At 46.1% G+C, this 16,173-nt stretch overlaps 2 long non-coding RNA genes across 3 annotated transcripts; one reads left to right on the top strand and one right to left on the bottom strand.

The window, feature by feature from the left end:
- Positions 1-5,163: 5,163 nt before the first annotated feature.
- On the bottom strand, positions 5,164-15,645 carry LOC138850513 (uncharacterized). 2 transcript variants are annotated; one of them, XR_011390336.1, is made up of 3 exons: positions 15,519-15,645; positions 6,464-6,530; positions 5,164-5,826 (listed from the first exon to the last, which is right to left on the bottom strand). It is a non-coding gene; the product is annotated as an uncharacterized lncRNA (long non-coding RNA). The 2 variants fall into 2 exon arrangements; XR_011390335.1 differs by having other exon boundaries at positions 15,441-15,568.
- On the top strand, positions 8,195-8,825 carry LOC138850514 (uncharacterized). The gene is made up of 2 exons (XR_011390337.1): positions 8,195-8,392; positions 8,600-8,825. It is a non-coding gene; the product is annotated as an uncharacterized lncRNA (long non-coding RNA).
- Positions 15,646-16,173: the final 528 nt, after the last annotated feature.

The raw sequence follows: 16,173 nt of genomic DNA, 5'->3' as shown, positions 1-16,173 counted from the left end.
AGCCAGGAGCTTCTTCTGGGTCTCCCATGTGGGTGCAGGGTGGGCCATCTTCTACTGCTTTCCCAGGCCATAGCAGAAGGCTGGATCAGAAATGGAGCAGCCAGGTCTCGAACCAGCACCCATATGGGATGCCGGCACTGCAGACGGTGGCTTTACCCATTATGCCACAGCGCCAGCCCCATATGAGCCTTTTTTATTACTTTTATTTTTTTACCCTTAAAAATGACTTTTTTTTTTTTTTTGACAGGCAGAGTGGACAGTGAGAGAGACAAAAAGGTCTTCCTTTGCCGTTGGTTCACTCCAATGGCCGCTGCGGCCGGCGCACTGCGCTGATCCGATGGCAGGAGCCAGGTACTTCTCCTGGTCTCCCATGGGGTGCAGGGCCCAAGGACTCGGGCCATCCTCCACTGCACTCCCTGGCCACAGCAGAGAGCTGGCCTGGAAGAGGGGCTACCAGGACAGAATCCGGCCCCCCGACTGGGACTAGAACCTGGTGTGCTGGCGCCGCAAGGCGGAGGATTAGCCTAGTGAGCTGCGGCGCCAGCCAAAAATGACCTTTTATGTCTTTACCGTTCACTGTTGGACTATTGATCACTTTTATTAATCTGTTTCAACCCTTTATATATTAAGAAAATTAGCCTTTGTCCAAATATGTTGTACACATTGTCGTAGTTTTTTGTTTGTGGCTTTTTTTTTTTTTTTGCCATTGTCAAGTTTCTAGCATTTTTGTAGTCAAATTTGTTATTTTTTTCTTTCTGCTTCTGTGTGCTTTGAGTGGCTTTTTGTAAATTTTAATATTTAAAAAATAATTCACCGAGTTTTTGTTTCGGCTGACGTTTAGGGAACAGATTGAGGTCAGGTTGCAGATGCCTAACTAGTTGCCTTGGCATTATTTATTAAATGAGCTGGTTTCCCCCTACTGGTTTCAAATGCCACATTTATTGTATTCCCTAATATATTTGGATCTATTTTTGGATCCCATTGTTCTGGGAAGAATGGTAGCCATTTTAGGTTATTTGTCTCTCTTCAATCTAAAATCCCAGGTGCAATCCTGGCTTGTCTTGTGTGAATTCTTCTAGTTAAAATTCCACAGACCCTAGGAAATGATAATAGAAACAGGAGCAGTAATGTGCAGTTTCAAGCTTCTAACTTTGTGTTGAATTTTAACTTCTCTGTAGATGAACTGATTGACTTCGGGTATAGCTGGTAGTCTTTTACTAGGTCCCAGTTTAACTCTTGCAAAGTTGGAAGGGCTCAGAAAGCCTCCAGAATATGCCTTGAAGATATTTTTATCATTCACTTAAATTAGGCCATTAGGACATCTTTTGTTTGGATTGAAATTACCTGCTATTGGGGTGAAGGTTTTTTTGTTTTGTTTTGTTTTGTTTTTCATTGTATTAGAGAGAGAGTGAGAGAGAGAGAGGATTTTTCCATTTACAGTTTCGCTCTTCAAATGCCCACCAGCCAGGGCTGGGCCAGGCCAGAGCCAGGAGCCCAGAGCTCAAGTCAGGTCTTCCACGTGCACAGAGACCCAAATACTACAGCAATCATCCCCTGCCTCCCAGGGAGCAGAGGAGCAGAGGGCTGGCTTGGAAGCAGGGGACCTGGGACCGAAGCCCGGCACTCTGATAGCCAGGCAGCAACTTAACCCCGAGCCAGACGCTTGCCCCCAGTGCACGTTTCCTTAGTCTATGCGTAATGCACGCAGTTGTTCAAGCTGGACCTCAGTGAGGGAAACTGCCCGCATGGGGACTGCAGCCAAATTGCCTGGATTAAATTCTGACTCTGCTGAATGTGAGGCCTTAGAAATCGCATCTCTCTGATACACAATCCTTGTATATGCACTGAGGATAACCTTTGTTGTGAGCATTAAGTAAATGTAACATGCCTACGTTGAGCGGCTGATGCACAGTGAGTGCTCAATAAGTTTTTAGAAGTATTTAGGTATTTGCTTGTTGAATTATTTGTTTGAAAGGCAAAGTTACAGAGAGACAAGGAGCTCTTCCATCTGCTGGTACACTCCCCAAATGGCCTCAATGGCCAGGGCTGGACCAGGCTGAAGCCAGGAGCTGTATCTGTGTCTCCCACATGAGTGGCGGGGCCCAAGTACTTGGAACATCTTCCGCTGCTTTGCCAGGCTCATTAGCTGAGCTGGATCAGAAATGGAGCAGCTGGGACTCAAACAGATGCCCATATGGGCACCCAGATGGGGCAGGTGGTGGCTTAATCCCCTTGCACCACAACATCAGCCATGAGTGCTCAATTTTAGCATTATCACTGGTTTAAGACAGCCCCGTAGAGGGGAAGGAGGGAGGAAGGAAGGGATTATCATTATGTTCTTAGAACTGAATCTACAAATCACATTGAATGTTAAAAACTAAGTAAAAATTAAAGTTAAAAAGAACAAAAATATATTAATTAATTTAAAAACAAAATACTGCCCAGTAGGAAGTTCCTATTCAGGGTACCTTACAGAGAAAAGGGAGGACTTTATTATAAATCCACAAGAGAATTTAATAGATTCTAAAGGTAGGAAGTATCCTTTGGGCCTTGAGGGCCAGGCCGCTGGAAGGCACAATGTAATCAGAGTGACTTTTTTTCCTCTCCCATTGTTTATGTTTCTCATTGCAGTGTTTTATTTTGATTTCTCTTCAAGGCGGCCACCAGGATTTGCTCCCTAGCTGAGAACCACTGTCTTAAGACCATCTGGTTTGTAGCTTTCCTACACCTAGGAGAGTCTTGCTAACGTAACAGGAGAGGATGAAGAGAACACAGAGAATGTTGGTCAGTGTAAGTGGGGAGACCACAGAAGATGAGGTTCTCCTACTTCTGCTTTCACCTAGTGGCTGTTAAAAAAAAAAGTGACAACTCTCTCAGCTATCCATTTTTGTGTAGTTTTCAAAGATTTTGTGTATTACAAAAGATAAAATAGAAATACATTATACATTACCTATTACAGAAATTATAGCAACCATACCATTTACTTTTTTAAAAAAGAATCATTTTATTTATTTGAAAGATAAGAGTTAAAGGCAGAGGTAAAGCCAGAGAGAAAGAGAGAGATCGATCCTCCATCTGCTGGTTCACCCCCTCAAATGACCAAAATGGCCAGAGCTGGGCTGATCCGAAGCCAGGAGCCAGGTGCTTCTTCTGGGTCTCCCACGCGAGTGCAGGGGCCCAAGCACTTGGGCCATCTTCTACGGCTTTCCCAGGCCACAGCTGAGAGCTGGATCGGAAGAGCAGCAACTGGGAACTGGCACTCATATGGGATGCCAGTGCCACAGGCTAGGGCTTTAACCCACTGCGCCACAGCACCGGCCCTATTATTTACCTTTTTTTTTTTTTTTTTTTTGATAGAGTGGACAGTGAGAGAGAGAGACAGAGAGAGAAAGGTCTTCCTTTGCCGTTGGTTCACCCTCCAATGGCCGCCGCTGCAGCCGGCGCACTGCGCTGATCCGATGGCAGGAGCCAGGATCCAGGTGCTTTTCCTGGTCTCCCATGGGGTGCAGGGCCCAAGCACCTGGGCCATCCTCCACTGCACTCCCTGGCCACAGCAGAGAGCTGGCCTGGAAGAGGGGCAACCGGGACAGAATCCGGCGCCCCGACCGGGACTAGAACCTGGTGTGCCAGCGCCGCAAGGTGGAGGATTAGCCTATTGAGCCACGGCGCCGGCTTATTATTTACCTTTTAAAAATTAAAATTTATATTCTAGGTATCACTATATCTTAATGCATATAGAGCTTCCTTATTTTCTATAGCTACACAGTACTACATTGATATTGTATTATGATTATTCAGTTTCTCCTTGTTGAACTGTTAGGCTGTTTGAAGTATTTGCTATTACAACAATGTGGCAATGTGTAATTATTCATGTGTCATTTTGCATATGTTTGAGTATATTTGTAGCATAAATTTATAGAAATGAAATTATGAAGTCCAAGGGTATCTGTATTCTGATAGATAGTGCCCCATTGCCTTCCACAGAGGTTATACCTCCACCTTTTTTTTTTAAGGTTTATTTTGTTTATTTGAAAGAGTTACGTGACAGCAAAAATATGTTGAGCATGAAGATAATAAAAAAAAAAAAAAAAGAAAGAGTTACAAAGAGACAGGGGGGTGGGGAGAGACAGAGGTCTTCCATCTGCTGGTTCATTCCCCAAACAGCCTCAACAGCCAGCGCTGGGCCAATCTGAAGCCAGGAGCCTCCTCTGGGTCTCCCACATGGGTGCAGGGACCCAAGCACTTGGGCCATCTTCCATTGCTTTCCCAGGCCATAGCAGAGAGCTGGATGGTAAGTGAAGAAGCTGGGACTTGAACCAGAGCCCATAAGGGATGCTGGTGTCACAGGCGCAGGTGACGGCTCAACCTCCTATGCTACACTGCCAGCCCCAGGATTTTTGCTTTCATCCCATATCACTTCCTAGATATTAATAGGATTCCCAGCAACTTTTCCCTCAAAAATTTGCATTGTTAGATAAACTATCTCATTTAATGCTTTCTAATTTATCACTGCTAAATGTTAGCAACTTGATGTATCTTCATCCCATGGCAACTTTAAAAACCATAAAAATGATTAGCACCCAACATTTAGTAAACACTGGGGCATCTCTCTCATCTGTTACACAGTGTCACCAGCCATATGATCAGCTCTCCAAATTTCATTCCCCGGATGCAACTCCGAGGGGCCCCCAACACGACCTCACTCAGGCAGATGCTGAGGGGTACTGGATTGGTAATACGGCTTTTGCCTGTTTTCCTAGGTTAACAGGATTTTACCCCACCAAGCTACTGGGCCAATTTTGAACTATTCAAACCCCTTGCTTGTGTGTACTTTCTGTATTTTTTCTATGGGAACTGAAAACAGTTCTGTAATACAGTAAGCTCTGAAGAGCTGCATGCCTACCAACTTCTCTGTGGAGCGCAAATTAGCTGATTAAATTTTCTTTTCTGAAACTCTGGCTCCCTCTATTGGAGACTGCTGTTATATCTCCCCACAAATCCCATAGAAAATCCCCAAAGAATACTAAGAATCCTTCCCGATGTGGCTTTAATAACCAAAATGATCTGAGATATCAGATCTGAGACATCTATTACTATGGTGAGCATTAAATAAATGCTTGCTTGAATAACCAAGAATAAATAAAGGCTATCATGGAAGCAGTATAGTTTGTGATAGCTGTGTGTGTGTGTGTGTTTTAAGGATTTATTTGAAAGTCAGAGTTACACAGAAATGTAGAAAATAACAGAAAATCAAATAAGCAAAATTGGCTCATATGGTGTCGCTTCCCGTCTTCGTGGAGGAACGACACAGGACCCTGCGCTGTTCTTTTGTCTGCTCGGCCCTCCCCGGGTTTGCTGCTGGTTCTTCCTGGGTTGGCTACCGTCCCTTCCACCTCCGTGGAAGGGCGGTTCCCCCTGCCACTTTCCCCACTTCCACGGGGGAGCGGCACACCGCCGGCCGGCTCTCTCGGGGGCTGCACAGGTGTTCCTTCAGATAGATGTTCCTCTTAGATGTTCCCGGTGCATGTTGTCTCTCTCCTCCTTTATAGTCCTCTTCCACCAATCCCAACTCTGCTACCCACACGCCGAGTACGCTGCTCTCCTCCAATCAGGAGCAGGTCCTACAGTTTATTGGTTGAACTGGAGGCAGCTGTGCAGAAGCTGTTTGCTCCTCTCCCAGCGCCATATTGTGGGAGAGCAGATGCATAGAATAAGTCTTAATTCCAGTAACTTACTCTAGTCCGAGTTGCTCCCAGTTGCTCCCCACAATATGGAAACAAGTCTAAACAGACCAATCAACATAAAATTCCAGAAATCAGAATTTTCCTATAAAACAAAAAAGGCCCAGTTAATTTCATAGAGAATGCTACCAAACCTTAAAAGCTAAATCTTTCACCTCTTAAACTATTCTGGAGCATGGTGAAAGAAGGAAAACTCCTTTAATGATTTTATAAAGGGAAGGTGACACTGATTCTCAAACTTGAATTTTGGAGACATGACACAGATCTCAACAGCAAAGACTACTATGGATTGATTTCGCTTATTAATACTGATGCAAAAATCTTATATACAACATCAGCAAGCAGCGTGTTAAAAGAATACTGATTGGCCGGCGCCGTGGCTCACTAGGCTAATCCTCCGCCTTGCGGCGCCAGCACACCAGGTTCTAGTCCTGGTCGGGGCGCCGGATTCTGTCCCGGTTGCCCCTCTTCCAGGCCAGCTCTCTGCTGTGGCCAGGGAGTGCAGTGGAGGATGGCCCAAGTGCTTGGGCCCTGCACCCCATGGGAGACCAGGAGAAGCACCTGGCTCCTGCCATCGGATCAGTGTGATGCACCTGCCGGCCATTGGGGGGTGAACCAACAGCAAAAGGAAGACCTTTTTCTCTGTCTCTCTCTCTCTCTCACTGTCCACTCTGCTTGTCAAAAAAAAAAAAATACTGATTAAGACAAAATGGATAATATACCTTAAATGCAAGCACAAAGAGTCCATCAGTCAGAAGCCCATAAATATAATCAATCATCGTAAGTGATCTAAAAGAAAAAATGTACACTCATCTCCATAGGTGCAGATTGCTAAGTTTTATTACATAATAACAATAAAATCTAAGTAAAAAGACAGCTTGGAAAAATCACGTATACATTACATTATATAAAGATTAATGTCTTTTACTTAAAACTAGAGAAGACAAATTCTAATAGGCCTATTGAAAACTGGGCTGGAGAACTACACAGACATTCCACAAGAGAAAGAAGTATATCTGCTGTTAACCATGTGAAAAGTATTCAACATTGCTCCAGATTTTAAAAAAATCTGGAGATACCATATGTCACCCATGAGATTGGCATAAATCCAAAACTTTGAGAACACCGTCAGTCGGGTAGTAAGGAAGAAGTACCCTAATATGGACAACCTCTGTGATGGGGAATTTGGCAATATCTAGCTAGCACAGTTAGTGATGCCTGTTGATTAAGTGATTTTATTTTCATGAATCTATGTTAAAGATACTCTCACGAAAATATGAAATGAAGTTTGCACAAGGCTCCTTGGCTGCTCTGTTTGTGGTGCAGCTCCCTGCTAACGTGCCTGGGGGCAGTGGAGGATGGCCCAAGTGCTTAGGACCCGCCACACATGTGGGAGACCCGGCTAGTTGCGGACATTTGGGGAGTAAATCAGTGGATGGAAGATCTTCTCTCTCCCTTTCTCTCTGTCACTCTTCCTTTCAAATAAATAAATCAATCTTGGAAAAAAAACGAGGAAAATCATTATATGCTGCTAGGGAATGATGAACAAAAAATACTTTTAAGTGATAAAGTATAGAACATCTGACTAGTGTACTGTTTATCTTTAAAAAGGGAGATATAGATATATAAGCTTCCTATGTAAAAATGAAAAAAATATACACTGTATGATTAAAAAGTGCATGACTTTAGGGAGAGAAGAAATGAGGCAGAAGGGCCAGAGGTAGAAGATAAACTTCTTTCAACATGTTTTGCTCTTCCGAGTTGATTGTGCAATTATGTAGTTATCTTACACAATTATAAAACAAAGTGAAGTCAAAAAAGCAACCCCTAAAATTTAAAAAAGATGAATGCTCTATATTTCCACAATAAAAAGACTTTTTAAGAGATAGTGGGCTTCAATACAAAAGCTCTATAAACAAGTTAGCACCTCTACTTTCAACCTGACAAATTTCACAGCCAGTTGTTTTTCGGGGTATTTTTCCTTGAGGTTCAGCGGAGACTGGTTTCCTATCCCACAAAGGCAGAACCCCTTTGCCATGTCCCCTAAATGACACAGAGAGTAGTCAGGAGAAGGATGTGGTGAGAGACCCCAGCACTGGGAGAGCCCAGTGAGGGCGTTACGTTTTAGAAGTGGAGGGGGAGGGGCGCTCTAAGAGCCAAGAGGATTTGAGTCATTCAACTCAGAATGGAGAAAGACCTTCAGCTTCATGTTGATTTAAAAAAAAAAAAAACCAGCACCTCTGCCCAGAAGGTGACTAACGTGCTGGCGTCACCGTGCCCTGGGCGGGGCTCGCTGCCCATGAGGCACTAGCTTAGGGAGAAAGTGAGGAGCGGGGGCGGCGGGGGTTCAGAGGGCTGTCCCGTGTCGGGCCCGCCTCCGCCTTCAGTGAGGGCAGACGCGGGAAAGCTCAGCCTTCTCTGGCGGCCGGCGGCGGGGAAGGACAGAGGGACGGCACAGCCACGCCACTTCCCAGTAGGGACGGGCACGGCCCAGCCCACAAAGTGGTTTTTGAGGCAGAAGGGGAGGCTCCTGGAGTCCCGGGCTACCCCAAGTCTCTCATGACCTCAGTGTGGAAATTACTCAGTGGAGAACCCCTGAGCAGGGAGTGTTCAGAGTGGACTCTTTCCCAACATCGGTCTGGTTTCTAAAGGTACGCCCCGTTCTTCCCCATTCCCTGTCTCACTAAGCATGACCTCCCATCACAACTGCATTGTCTTGCCTTCACTTCCTCCCTTTAAGAGGTGGATTTCTGGGGCTGAGGCTGAGGCTGTGACATAGAGGCTGCCTGCAAGCCAACCCATAGAGACGTTGGCTCAAGTCCCAGCTGCTCCACCTTTGATCCTGCTCTCTGCTTAAGGCCTGGGAAAGCAGCAGAAGATGGCCCAAGGTGGGAGACCCGGAATAACATCCTGGTTTCTGGCTCCTGGGGAGTGAACCAGCAGATAGAAGGACAGAAGAAAACTCCAAGGAGTGAACCTGGAAAAGCTCTCTCCCTGTCTCTGTAACTCTACCTTTCAAATAAAATTTTTAAAAATACGAATTTCTAGACAGATTGAAAAACTGCAAGAAAAAAAAAATAGAGCTGATAAAGTACAGGAAAATCTTTCCCCAGATATGCTGGCTGCAAGAATTCCGAAAGTAACAAGTAATGTGTGGGGCGAGCGTTTAGTGCAGGTGAGACTCTGCTTGGGCCGGCCACATCCCCTATCTGAGTGCCTGGTTCAAGCCCTGGCCCCTCCACTTTGATTCAGCTTTCTGCTTGTGTAAACCCGGACAGGCAGGGCATCATGGCTCCAAGTACTTGGGTCCCGGCCACCCCCGTGGGAGGCCCCGATAGAGATCCAGTTTCAGCCTTATCCAGACCTGCCTGTTGTGGCCATTTGGGGAGTGAACCAGCCGACGGGAGTTCTGTCTGTCTGACCTTCAAACAAATAATACATACAATTTTGTCACTACCATCTCTTCAAACTGGCTGAAGCCTTGCCTGTTGCCATACCCCTCACCAGAGTGGATTCAGTGCCTTCGCTGCTTACTCCCCTGGCCTGCTGCCAGTTCCAGCTACAAGAGCTGGAGAGAGAATCTGGGAGTTTATAGGGGAAAGCTCTTACATGACAGAGGGAGACCCTCCAAACACTGGCAGTAGGTTCAGAGACTCGATTGTCAAAAGGAATCAGAAATATTCAAATAGAACCACACAAGTGTACATGACTCTCATTCTTTTAAATAGCTGCCTAGGATTCCAGAGTACAGCTGGACCACAATTGTGGACACTCACATTTCCCTTTTGCCAGCACAGTGTTGTAATAAACATCTCTGTACACTTTATTTCCTCTAGGCTAGATTCTTTTTTTTTTTTTTTTTTTTTTTTTACAGGCAGAGTGGACAGTGAGAGAGACAGAAAGGTCTTCCTTTTGCCGTTGGTTCACCCTCCAATGGCCGCCGCAGCCAGCGCACCGTGCTGATCTGAAGGCAGGAGCCAGGTGCTTATCCTGGTCTCCCATGGGGTCCAGGGCCCAAGCACATGGGCCATCCTCCACTGCACTCCTGGCCCACAGCAGAGAGCTGGCCTGGAAGAGGGGTAACTGGGACAGAATCTGGCGCCCCGACCGGGACTAGAACCCGGTGTGCTGGCGCCGCAAGGCGGAGGATTAGCCTAGTGAGCTGGCGCCAGCCTAGGCTAGATTCTTAAAGTGCAGTTATTTAGCAAAAGAGAATGGGTATTTCTATTTGCAGGATATAGTGCCAGATTACTTGAAAAAATTACAGTAATTTATGTTCCAACCAGAAAAATACAAATGTACCTTTTTCTTTCATCTTTTCAGTCCCTGAATATTGTAACTTTTACCAATCTTATGTGTGAAAAAAATGATGTATCATTATGAATTTCTAGTTTCTTGACTACTAGCACCTTTTTGCATGTTTTTGAATACATGGTATTTCTCTTTTATGAAGTTTGCCTATTTCCTATTGGTCTGCTTCTTTTTCTTGGAGATGTTCTTTATCGGTTATATGTGTTGGAATCACATCTCTGTGCATTCATTTAGTTTTTAAACTTCACTTATGGTATCTTAAGTTTTTAAAAAATATTTCTTTATCTGAAAGATGCCAGCACTGTCGGCAACAGCTTTACCTGCTATGGCACAGTGTCAGCTTGGTATCCGAACTTATTTTAAGTAATTATCTCTTTTCCCTTATAGTGCCTCCATTTCCCACTGTCTTTCTTGTTTAATAAGGTGTTGGCCCCTCCAGAGCCTGCTGTGATCCTACAAGGCCTGAGAAGAGTTTTTGATGTCTCCTGTGTGGCTGGAGTGTCGTCCAATGCTCTTCTTTTTTTAAGTAGCAACCAGGGAACCAGCAGGCTCTGTGGTTCAGGACTCCAGACTGGACAAGGTATTTTTTTGCCCTGCAGAAAATAATGTTTTCCTCTACTCAAGCCATTACAAGTGCATTTTTGAACTGTACCCATCAGGATGGCCGTTGGAGAAAGACATTCTCAGAGTTTAAAGAAACTTCACAGCTTTTTTTTTTATATAGTTATTTATTTGAGAGGCAAGGACAGAGAGCAAGTGAGCGTCTATCTGCTGATTCACTCCGCAGATGCCTGTAATGGCTGGGGCTGGGCTTTGGAGCCAGGAACTCAATCTAGTTCTCCTATGCGGGTGGCAGGAAACCAATTACTTGAACTATGACCACTGCCTCCAATGCGTCTGCATTGTCAGGAAGCTGGAGTCAGAAACCAGATGTAGGCTGGTGCTGCGGCTCAATAGGCTAATCCTCTGCCTGTGGCGCCGGCACACCAGGTTCTAGTCCCGGTCGGGGTGCTGGATTCTGTCCCAGTTGCTCCTCTTCCTGTCCAGCTCTCTGCTGTGGCCTGGGAAGGCAGTAGAGGATGGCCCAAGTGCTTGGGCCCTACACCTGCATTGGAGACCAGGAGGAAGCACCTGGCTCCTGGCTTCAGATCAGCATGGTGCGCCGGCTGCAGCACGCTGGTCGCAGCGGCCACTGGGGGGTGAACCAACGGTAAAGGAAGACCTTTCTCTCTCTCTACTCTGCCTGTCAAAAAAAAAAAAAAAAAAAAAAGAAAAAAGAAAGAAACCAGATGTAGACCACAGGTGTCTTAGCCAGCAACTTAACCTGGAGGCTAAGTATTCAATACTCCCTTGTTTTGAAGTAATTTTTTTAAAGATTTATTTTATTTATTTGAGAGGCAGAGTTCTAGGAACAGACAGGGAGAGAGTGAGAACAAGAGATCTTCCTTCCATTGGTTCAGTCTCTAAATAGCTGCAATGGCCAGGGCTGGGCCTGGCTGAAGCCAGGAGCCAGGAGTTTCATCGAGGTCTCCCATGTGGGTGCAGGGGTCCAAAGACTTGGGCTTTCTTCCACTCCTTTCCCACACACATTAGTGAGGAGCTGGATCAGAAGAGGAGCAGCTGGGACTGGAACCAACACCCATATGGTATGCTGATGTTGCAAGTGGAGGCTTAACCCATTATATCACAATGCTGGCCCCTAAAATAATTTTTAAAAATTTGTTTAAGGGAGACAGAGAATGAATGAGACAGAGAAAGAAAGTTTTATTATATACTAATACATGACAATGACATTGGGCAAATAAAAAACAAAAAACAATGCCGAGGCAGCTCAGGAAACCAGCAGTCAGAGGATGTGTTGGGGTGTGTACACACTTCTGCTTCCACACTTAGTTTCGTGGGAACCCTTCGATATAAAGAGCTTTGAGGAACATCTTAATCAGCCACTGCACATCTGGTAACAGTGTCTACCTTGTCTTTACTGCATTGATTCCTAAGCCTTTCCTCCACTCATATCATGTGCATGTAGTGCGTGTTAAATAAAAGTGATACTGAGAAAAAAAGTTTTTGTTTTATATTTCTTTGGTAAGAGAACAAAAAATTTACAGTAAAACGAACAAACAAAAAGGCCCTGAAGGGGAAGCCTGAAGACCATTTTCTTAGGTCCAGTCATACTGCTAACCACTTACAGCCTTGGACAAGTGACCAAGCCTCTCGGTCTCACAGGATAACCATCTCCCCCTGCCTACTTCACAGGGTTGTAGTATGGATAAAAGCAGGTTTTAAATAAGCGAAGCTTTTTGAAAAATATAAATACAGGTTAGAAAATTACAAGCTATTATTATTATAATGTTTTCCCTAGTGAATGGTGACGTGACGAGTAAGGAGATCACCAGATCTAGTAGTCCTGTCTTTCTTACGCCGCTTACTGATCTGAATGCCCTTAAGCAACTTTCTGAGCTTCCAAGAGGTTTTTTTCCCTCACACTTGAAATCAAAGAGTTGGTTTCTAAGTTTTCTTTCAGCTTTAAGGATCTTAATATGTTATACTGAAGTCACTAATAAGAAAGTTACATACTTTTTTATATTAAAGGCCTATTCTTAGGATTAGGTGTTTAAATTACATATGATAAAAAGACACATAGGTGGAGAATGTATTGAAAGATGGATTCACAGAAGCTGATTACAGGGGCAGCTGTGGCACAAGGAGCTTAGCCGCTGCTTGGGATTTCCACATCCATATTTGATGTGCTAGCTTGAGTCCTGCTAGTTTGAGTCCTGGTTCCTCCACTTCTGATCTGGCTTCCTGCTAATGTGCCTGGGAAAGCAGTGGAAGATGCCTCAAGTCCTTGGGTCTCTGCCACCCATGTGGGAGACCTAGATTGAGTTCCAGGATCTTGGCTTCAGCTTGGCCCACCCCTGGCTGTTGAGGGTGTTTGGGGAGTGAACCAACAGATCTGCCACCCTTTCAAATAAATAAAAAATAAATAAACATTAAAAAAAAAAACTGGAGCTGGCATCGTGGCATAGCAGATTAAGTTACTGCTTTCAATACCAGCATCCCATATGAACATCCTGTTCTCAGGTGTACTGGCCTGGCCTTGTCCCTCGGTACCTCGTGCTGAATAAAGTGCAGATTTTTCTGTTTGGACTTCTGCAGTATCATTCTGACATTCCTTGCTCAAGTCCATAAACCCAACCCATTCATTTATCTTGTGAAAGTTTTTAATCAAAATGGAGTTGCTAGCCAGCGCCGCGGCTCAACAGGCTAATCCTCCGCCTAGCGGCGCCGGCACACTGGGTTCTAGTCCCGGTCGGGGCACTGGATTCTGTCCCCGTTGCCCCTCTTCCAGGCCAGCTCTCTGCTGTGGGCCGGGAGTGCAGTGGAGGATGGCTCAAGTCCTTGGGCCCTGCACCCCATGGGAGACCAGGAGGAAACACCTGGCTCCTGCCTTCAGATCAGCGTGGTGCGCCAGCCGCAGCAGCCATTGGAGGGTGAACCAACGGCAAAGGAAGACCTTTCTGTCTCTCTCACTGTCCACTCTGTCTGTCAAAAAAAAAAAGGAGTTGCTATGTCAAGTCCAGGACAAACATTAAGTAAGTTAGGAGATTATGAAAAAGGGGATCTCCTGCATATAATGGTACTTCAAAAGATTTGTGGAAAATGGAATTAAAAGTTGATTTTGGCACCAAAAATGTTTGAAATCCATATTTATGAAGATTCTTCAAGCAGTATATGAGAGATGCATGTTATGAAAAAACTATGCATGGATTTCAAGGTTTTCAAACCAACATGAACTTATTCCACTTTTTTCCATGGACATTTTGAAATACTCTCAAATGCCTGGTAACAAGAACTATTAATCAAAAATTCTCCCAGAACCACAACCTTGCACAAAAAGTGCTGCAACCACACTTCCACAGGGTTTCTGCTGAACAACTGCCCAACCAACCTCAGGCTGACAGTACCTTGTTGTTAATCTTCTGGTCAAGGATCACAGTTTCCAAATCACTTATGCAATCCTTATTTTGTCTTTAAGCTTCCCTGTACCCTGTTCCCGTTGAATATAACGACATCTATTCCCACTGTCATGTCTATCCCCAAATAAGCATCACTGGAGTGTTGCTTAAACCCTGACAGGCCGTAGCCACAAGGTTTCTCCCCGATGGACTTCTCTTATTCCCAGACTTCTACAAAGACACTTGGGTGCAGGGGCCGAGGGACTTGGGCCATCTTCTACCACTTTCCCAGGACATTAGCAGAGAGTGGAAGTAGAGCAGCCAGGACTCGAACCAGCACCCATACGAGATGCTGGCACTGCAGACAGTGGCTCTACCTGCTACCACACAGCGCCAGCCCCATTTATTCTTGTCTAGGTGTCTTCCCTTGGAATTAGACAAGAATTTACTAGGTTCAGAATCCATTCCTCTCCCTTCCTCCCAACTTCCAATGAGACTGGGTGAGGTTCTCACCACCTACTTCTAAGGGGATTTTTATTCATTTCTCAGACGCAGGAGGGTGACATTCTTTCCATTATTGGTTGCACTGGAGTATCTGGAAGCATCCTGCAAGGGGTGTGGAAGTGAGCAGCTGTGTCTGTTGAGGAGCAAGAATGACTGCTTGCACCCCAACCTCAAACCTCCTGCAGCTTTCTCATTGCCTCACTTCGTGGTCAGAAGCCAGGCAATTCACTCCCTCCATGGCAGGGCTGGGGCTCATGTTCCCAGCTTGGCCTGGGCGTCACCGCTGTCCCCTCCCAGGCCTCAAAAGTGCATTCTTTGTAGGACAGGTTTCGAGTGCTGCTCCAATTCTAAAGGGATTTCAGCATCGATGACCAGGGTTTGGATCTAGCTCCATCATGGAACGGGACCTCAAGCATATCTCTTTATAATGTTATTCCTTCATTTCGAACATTCGGAAGATAATGGTTATTTCACAAGATTACAAGGATTAAATGACACTGTAAATTATTTAGTCCTACACAAAGTAACGTAAAACAACTTCAGTTATGATTAGAAAGCTCCTACTAGCAAATTAAAGGCTCTGAACGCTGTTTTTAATTAAGAACTCCTTCACTCTGTGGAACTGAGAATTTCCCTGGTTGATAAGTTCACAGAACCCTTTTACATAACACACCTATAATTGGGCTAAAGGACGATTAGGGTGGAGAGAGAGGAGCTGGAGGGAACAGGACTCGGCTGGAACACGCCCACGCACCAGTAGGAGCTGTGCGGGGAAAAACGCGGCGGGTTCTTCCCGCCCTCCTGGGGCAAAGCCGCGAAGGCTACGCGAGGCTGCCGGGCCAGCACGCTGGGAATCTACCTCCTCCCGGCCCCTCGCCACACCCGGGGCTCGGCTTGCTCCCTCCGGCGGGCGCGCGGCCAGTACCTTCAGTCCGGTCCCCACTATCGGGAACTGTGGATCAGCGCTTCCAGGACTTCCGGCCCTGACGCCAGCGGCACTTACCGGAAGGCTCCCGACTTCCGCAGGGCGGGGCGTGACTGGGCGGGGCCGTCCGCGAGCGACAGGTCGGGGGTACCAGAGAGGGCGAGAGATGGGGCCGGGCCGGGCGGGGCCGGGAGAGGCGGAAGGCGGGGGGCGGGGCCTGACGGGCGGGGCGCGTGGGAGGTGGAGGGCTGGAGGGGCGGGAGCGTCAGCGAGTCCGAGAGGGAGGGCGGGACCCCGGGAGAGGAGGGGCGGGGCGGGGCGGTCCGCAGGAGGGAAGCTGGGCCTGGCGGTGCGGGCAGGGCGCGGTGGGGCTCCCTCAGAGCTCCGGGAAACCCTGGACCTGGCGTCTCCAGGCGTCAGACGTTTCGCAGAGGATTTGGCGCCCCCTAGCGCCCTCAGGAGTAGGAAGGCGAATTTACCGCGTGACAAATTAATTTGGGGAAAATGCGCGTTTTTGCATTTTAAAAAAATGTACCCATGTTTTATCTTTGTAATACGGAGTTTGAAAGATACAGTCTCGAGATGCCTCTCTCTTTTTTTTAACCTTAAACGAAGTCGCCTGCCCACTCCAGTTTGCGTTGCGCTGGTATTTTTCACTTAAAGGTAGATCACATACCCTTCCCATGTTTCTATTTAACCTTAATGTTTTTTTTTTTTTTAACATAAATATCCT

This window comes from Oryctolagus cuniculus, chromosome 7, assembly GCF_964237555.1.
Source record: "Oryctolagus cuniculus chromosome 7, mOryCun1.1, whole genome shotgun sequence".
Lineage (NCBI taxonomy): Eukaryota > Metazoa > Chordata > Mammalia > Lagomorpha > Leporidae > Oryctolagus > Oryctolagus cuniculus.
The sequence above is the reverse complement of the archived record's forward strand: the minus strand, read 5'-3'. Positions and strand labels throughout refer to the sequence as shown.